Source organism: Salvia splendens, chromosome 10 (assembly GCF_004379255.2).
Source record: "Salvia splendens isolate huo1 chromosome 10, SspV2, whole genome shotgun sequence".
Taxonomy (NCBI): Eukaryota; Viridiplantae; Streptophyta; class Magnoliopsida; order Lamiales; family Lamiaceae; genus Salvia; species Salvia splendens.
In genome coordinates, this window is record NC_056041.1 from 22,351,810 (window position 1) to 22,358,966 (window position 7,157).

The 7,157-nt window shown below is 39.9% G+C and overlaps 1 long non-coding RNA gene across 1 annotated transcript; it reads left to right on the top strand.

Moving 5' to 3' along the window:
* Positions 1-1,279: 1,279 nt before the first annotated feature.
* On the top strand, positions 1,280-3,131 carry LOC121751349. The gene is made up of 2 exons (XR_006040063.1): positions 1,280-1,366; positions 1,794-3,131. It is a non-coding gene; the product is annotated as an uncharacterized LOC121751349 (long non-coding RNA).
* The last annotated feature ends 4,026 nt before the right edge of the window (positions 3,132-7,157 follow it).

A 7,157-nucleotide genomic window follows, 5' to 3' on the forward strand; every position in this document is an offset into this window, starting at 1 on the left:
ACTCTCTTTTTTTAGGGATTCCCTCTGCGTAAGTGATGTTTCAGTCGATGGGTGCATTGCAATCTGGCTGATGAAGGAAGAGGAGAAATGTTGGAGAAAGGAATTTATCGTCCCGATAGACTTGATGATTTACTTCATGTTTTCCCGATCAGAGTTTTCGAAAATGCTGACGCGTTGATGGTATGGCAGGATGGCACGCCTTTCTACTACTACTACTACTACAACATGGATTATTTCACCTTCGAGATCACGTTCGGGAAGGATTGTGATTTTTCTATCTCTTCGAACATGTATGCGTCAAGCTCTCTCTCTCAAGAATTTTGTGATTGAGAGAATGTAAGCTCATTTTGAGTTGTGACCGTAGGTCTTTTTGGAGGATTGGCCTCTTCTCTGATGATACTTGTACTTCTTGCTTTCCTTTTTCGCTTCTTGTTGGTCAAGTGGTAGAGAGGTTAATGCCTCAAGTCAAAATCTCAGGTTCGAGTCATTCGGGACACGACTTTTAAATTTAAAGTTATATTTACCCATCCAAAAAAATTATGGTTTGAGGATGTGATATAAAAATTGAAGGTTTTGAATTTAATCAATTGTGCAAAAATAATGTCATACTTTATGTTTTCGTCATATGTAATCGACTTCCAATAATGCTCATGTATTACTTCTATAAAAATGATTGAAAACCTACATGGGTTTCAATAGTATAATAATCAACTTCATTCAAACTCCCACTCTAATCTTTACTCTATACACTTACTAATTTTGGAAAGTCTTTTTTCTCTCTAATAAGTGAGACGCATTCTTCATTTACAATACTTTAATTATTTTTTCTCTCTACTTTTCTCTTACTTTCCCAATTTTACATTAAAACTCGTGCCGTCCCCGAAGTGCATATTCTTTGGAGACGGTAGGAGTATTATTTTACAATAGTACTCATAATACTTCAACAAACTTCATATTTAATTCTTTGTCATATTAAAATTTGCGTAATATTTATTAAATCATGTTCCTCCATTTATTAAAAATAGTAAAAAAAATTGTTTATTACCTAAAAATTGAAACTTTCTATTTTGAGAAATGAATCTCACAATCCATAACACTAATTTCACTACTTGTTTCATTAAAATCCACGTCATTTCAAAAATTTATACTTTTAAAAATGGAGAGAATTATTATTATTATTTGTATAAAAAAATTAAGTACATTTTAATCTTCTAAAGTGGCGGGAAAATCGTCTTCTAAAGTGGTGGGAAAATCGTCAGATTCTCATTAACATTTCGACCCATTTTCACTCAAGCACACAAACGGAGACGACAGAAGCGGCGCCGCTCTCAAGAATACGCCGTCTCCACCGCATTTCCCGCAGAAGGTGAATGACCTTTCTTATTCAACACTCGACTTTTCTCACTCTGTTTTTAGCCCATTTCCTAATTGCTATGCCTTTTTTTAATTTCGCAGCAAACTGAAGATTGTTTCACTCTTTTTTAGGCGTTGTTGTAAAACTACAGCTTCCATGTATTTTGCTTGTTGTGGATATTGTTTTAGCGGTAATAATTTGCGGAATCAAGTATTGTGGAATGCGTTAGGGTTCTAGGCTTATATTCAATTTCTTTTGTAATCCTGCATTTTGATGCTTTAATCTTAAGATTAAGATTGTGTTGCTGCAGATTTTTTTTCATTTATAACCTAAATTATTTTTGTGGAATGAATTAGGGATTAGGCCTACATTCAGTTTTTGTAATATTAGGATTTGGAGACCTAAATTTTGATTTCACTTTTTTTTGTTAATGATGAAGGTGAAAGATGAAAACTGCTGATAATTCCAAAATGGGGGAAGATTTCTTCAAATATCTACCGTCAACGGTCATAACAAATATCCTCTCAAGACTCTCCACTCGAGCAGCTATGGACTGCAAGTGTGTTTGTAAGCCATGGCTTGGTCTGCTCACTACTCCCGAGTTTGTGATTTCACATATGTCTAGATCAGTCCCGGGCATTGCTGTTGAATAACGCTCACCACACTCGTGCAAAATCATTGAATTTGTGGATGAGCTTGACCTCAACTTCGATGAGAAGCATAGCTCGGAAGCAATCTTCAACTTTGATGAGAAGCATCGTTGGGAAGTTACCTTCAACTTCAGGCTCCCGTTTGATGGATATTTTATTAGTTCAGCTAATGGTTTGATCTTTCTAAGAGACTTTGAATTTGATCATGATGATCTTATCTTGTGGAATCCAATCACACGTGAACATATCAAGCTCCTTTGTCCTCGACAAACCTCACCAAAAGTTCGGAATGCCTTGGATAATTTTGGATTTGGAGTGAGCGGATCGACCGGACAATATAAGGTGGTTAGGATTTTTGCTGAAACACCAAAACGACGATAGGGTTTCAAAAATGCTTGCCAAGTATACACAGTTGGAACCGGAACTTGGAGAAATGTTCCCTTTGGTAAGCCGCTCAGGTTTTGTGACGACACTAGAGGGGTACATTTAAATGGAAATCTTTATTGGATGGTAGCGAAAAGAACAAAAGGCTTTTGTAGATGGATTTCTTGCTTTGATCTTGAAACAGAACTTTTTAGCACCTTCGCTGCACCTCCTCCTCGTGGTAGAGATTCTCTCTTTGGTAGGTCACTCTGTGTTTTGAGGGATTGCCTATGTGTAAGCGACATTTCACACTATGGGTGCGACCTTTCAGACAAAGACGAAGGGTGCGTTATAGTCTGGTCGGTGAAGGAATATGACCACAGTTGGACAAAGATATTTGTCATCCCCAAAGTTGAACGACTTTCTGGTATAGGTCATATTTGGCCGATTAAATTTTTTGAAAATGGTGACGCATTGATGGAATGGGACGATGGCATGATATTCTACTACTCCAACATGACGGAAAATGTGTACTTCGAGATCAAGTCTATAGAGGGTCATGATCCCTCTACGATCATGTATGCCTCGAGCTTTGTCTCTCTCAAGAGTTTTGCGATGGAGAATGTAATTCACTAGCTCATTTTGAGTTGTGACTTTGTAGTTTCTTTCATGTCTGATGGTGAAATGCATGAATGCTGAGGAACATTAGAGATTGAACCTCTTTTTCTAAGATAGTATTTGTAGTTTCTTGGGTTTTATTTTGAGATCTGGAGTAGCTTTCTTGCTATAATATATGAAAATATTGGATCTTTTAGGGCCAGTTCAGATAAAATAGATTGATGATTAAATTATTGTGTTAGATATCTACGTTATTAATATGATTAAAATTTAATATTGCAATTGTAGGAAAAAAAACCAATGAATAGTCGTCATTATTACATAATACTACTACTAATTTCCAAACCTCTAGTATGATAACCTTGAAAAAAATTACCCTCCTTCACAAATGGTGTGTGCCTGCTGCTGGCTTGGCGATCCTCCAAACTTGAGGAGACTACACTCGATTGAGTGTGTGATGTGACACAAATGTCCGGGGATCAAGCTTCGGATGCGGATGCTTCCAGTCTTATTCGACGACACGGATGCTCCTGATTGGACCCTGAGGGCCGATAAACTCTTCAATGGTCAATCGTATGGATCTCACACTCATTGCCTTATCTGGTCCAATCCTTATGTGGATTTGAATTTTCAGACAACGATATCCTTCACTCTTGTAGGATCAATTTCGCTACTAGATTCATACGATCACACATAACTAGTACAAGAAGCATTTGGTAGCATAAGCATGTTTCTGTTGCAATCTTAGATACAACCTTTTTCCTCCAGAAACCTTGCAAGTCATCATAGGTATCTCGACGAATATTCCAAGAATGATGGTCTTTGCCCCGGCCAAGGTTGAGCCAAAAGACCATGGTGGGACGCACTACACTTCATGGACTCAGATCCCAACCTTGAAGACAAGGTTATTTAAAAAAATAAAAATAAAAATTGATAGTGGTATCAATCAATAAATGGATAAGGAAATGCTTCTTAGCCATTTGTCATTCCATTAACATCTTTATTCCATTCATAATTTTATTCATTAACTCTTATTCCATTTCGTCATGTCAAGTAGTATGATCTTAAGATACTAACTTATTACTCCGTTCTTCTCAAGTTAATTGAATCATATTCTACATTGATAAGTTCCGAGTTAAATGAGTCATTTGAGTTTTTTATGACATTATTAACATTTTTAATCTCCCCGATTTATTTTATTGCCACTAATTTATTATATATTCTATCCCCACTAAACTAATTAGATGAGTACCACTTTACATCTCACTTAACATGAGATAGACACTTACTATAATGCAATAATTCTTGTTATTATATATGATATAAGTTGTAGACTTGTAGGTGAGAACTTAGTTGCTAGAAGCTCATTAAAATAGCCATACACCCTCTTAAGAGCATCCACAGTGGGGCGCCCTAAAGCCCGCCCTATGCACCGCCACATCAGCATTTTATCCTCTTGCCCTTCCACTTGCGGTGGGGCGCCCTAAATATTTTTCTTCTATTTGAATACTTAAATAACTACAAAAATAGGAAAAAACCTTCATTTCATTTATAAAATTAATACATTACAATACGAATTACAAAAAAAATACACAAACTCAGCGATGGCGGTTAAGGGCCCACACTTCTTCAACTATGTCGTTCATGAGTTGCACATGGTCGTGTTGGTTGCGCATTGAGGTCTGTCTATATAGAACCTCATTGAAGCCCGTCGGTAATCCTCGAGCGGGGGGCTCGATCGCCATGCTAGAGGAGCTAGATTTTCACGACCACATCTCCCTAGTCAAAGAAAGTGTAGCTATTTCGCGACTAAACATACTGAACTGTCTTAACTCATCATAAAAGTTACTTAATTCAAGAAAAACATTGTCTGAATGTTATAAAGATAACAAAATACTGAATCAGAGTGAATTCTGGGACATTGTCTTTACTACAACAAGTCTAAGTCTGCGCAACGGAAGAGTTCCAAGACAAGTATAATATGTATGAAGACATACTACACCAGCTATCCTTCTACTTATTTAGCCTTCTGTCCCAACACCTCCTCTGCCTCGATCGATCAACCTGCACATTAAGGAAAACAATATGCAGGGCTGAGTACTTGATATACTCAGTGGCTTATGCCGAAAACTGTTTTCTTTTAATTGTCAGCCAAGCTGAGTGAACGCGGGGTTTTTCTGAAAACAAGTCCCGGTCACTAAAATCTGTTATTTCTTTCTGAAATAGACTGCAGTCTTTTAAACTTCTGATGATATGCCATATCAGCTGTGTGAATCGGGAATGTGGCCACATTCCACGACCACTGGGCCGGCCAACCTGGCGCTAGCTCACGACCCCTAGACCGGCCAACCTGGCGCTAGCTCACGGTCCGTACGTGTACACTAGTCCGAGTAGGATTTACTGACCTACTGGGACCCGAATTCGATTTAACAGATAGGCAATCACAAAACAAACATGGCATGACAACTCACTGAAAATATTCATGCTTTTTCACATAAAATTCTGAAAGGAAAGAAAGCCCACACATAATGTAGGATAGAAAAGCCCACCTCGTTTGCTTAACTCTTTCAAACGGGTACTGTCTGACTTTGAGATTTACTCGTCGAGCGACGACGTCCCTTTTCAAAAATAAAGTACTTAAATTAGGCTTTAAGTAATTATTGATCTTGCATGAATGCATGCCTAAGCGTGCTCTTTTATTTTTAAATTTCTGCCTTCTAAAAATTTAGAAGTCTTAAATCTTTAATTAAATCTGCGATTTAATTTATTCTGAAACTGGCCGATCTGTTCGGGTATAATATATATATATATTCCCGGATTATCTTAAGTATTTTTAAAATACTTTCTGTGACTATTAAAGTCCGCTTAATTATTTATTGGCTTTTATTTCACTCATGGCTTATAAGTTCTTTTCTTCCGTGGCTTAAGGAATTAATTCCATTAACTCTTGGAATTAATCTAAGATAATGGTTCCAACCAAAATTAAGCTTTGTGGTCCAAACTAATTAAAGAGGGGCAGTGGCCCATTTTAATTTCTGTTGAATCTGGCCCAAGATGTTTATTCCTTAAGAAATTCGGTCCAGCTTAACTAATTGGCCCAAGTGATGAATAGTGGAAAAGGCCCAATTACTTCCTTCACCCCATCGCTGGCCTCTCTCTTTCTCCCCCAAATTTCAAAACATCTCAAATCCCTAACCTCCCAACTCGAAGAATCAGCGACGCTCCCCTCCTCTTCACGCCGATCTGCCTCCGTCGCGGGGTCAACCACCGGCATTCTATCGTCCCGTCGCGCTCTCCCCCGTCGACGTCTCCTCTCGGCTGGAGCTCCGTCATCGAGCTGGAACTCGGCCGCTGTTTGGCGTGATTCGAGGTGCGGCTCCGGCAGCAGCGGTGCCTCACGAGGCTTCCGCAGTCGCCGCTGAGTCGTTGCTTGTTTGACAAGCTCGGCGTCGCCGCCTCCCCTTTCGACGACCAGCGCCGTTGTTGTCCAAGGCCTGAGAGTGACTGTCGCTGCTTGTTCGTGGTGGAGACGCTGGTCACGCCGTTCGTCGTTGCTTCTCGTCGGGTCGCTGCCTCTCAACGCCATCGGAGTAGGCAAGAGGAATGTCACCGTCGAGCCTGGCCGCGGTTGACCGTGCTGCGATCGTCGTGCTTCTCGTCACGGCGTCTGACCACACCGTCTTCTTCCGGACCAGCGGCTCGCTCCAGCTGCCTTATCGCAGCTCAGTTCTCGTCGTCCCTCAAGCCCACCCGAAGCTAAGTCCCCTACTCACCTATTACTTGATTTCTTTGCGAAACTTGATTGCGGAGCAACTGTTTTGTTGTCCTAGGTTCTAAATCCTCAGTTTCACTTACTGGTCTGATAAGGTGTGGGATTCTAAAGCATGCTCCTATGTTCTTGAGCTTCTGTGCTCTTAAGTTCTCATGCTTTAGCTATTTGTGTGCTACATGATGCAACTGAGTTGCTGGGAGATTACCTGCTGTGTGTTGATTTTGGCTGCTATCTGTAACTCGGCTCTTGGTCTCCCTTACTTCCACCCGTTGCGTCGGCCACTCCCTCTCTTGGCTCACTGCATTGATTGTTTGTGGTGTTGGTGAGGGTGGAGGAGGCTGAGTGCTTATCTCTTATATAGAGGGGAGGTGTAACTGAAAGCCTGCAAGGCTGTGGTGTG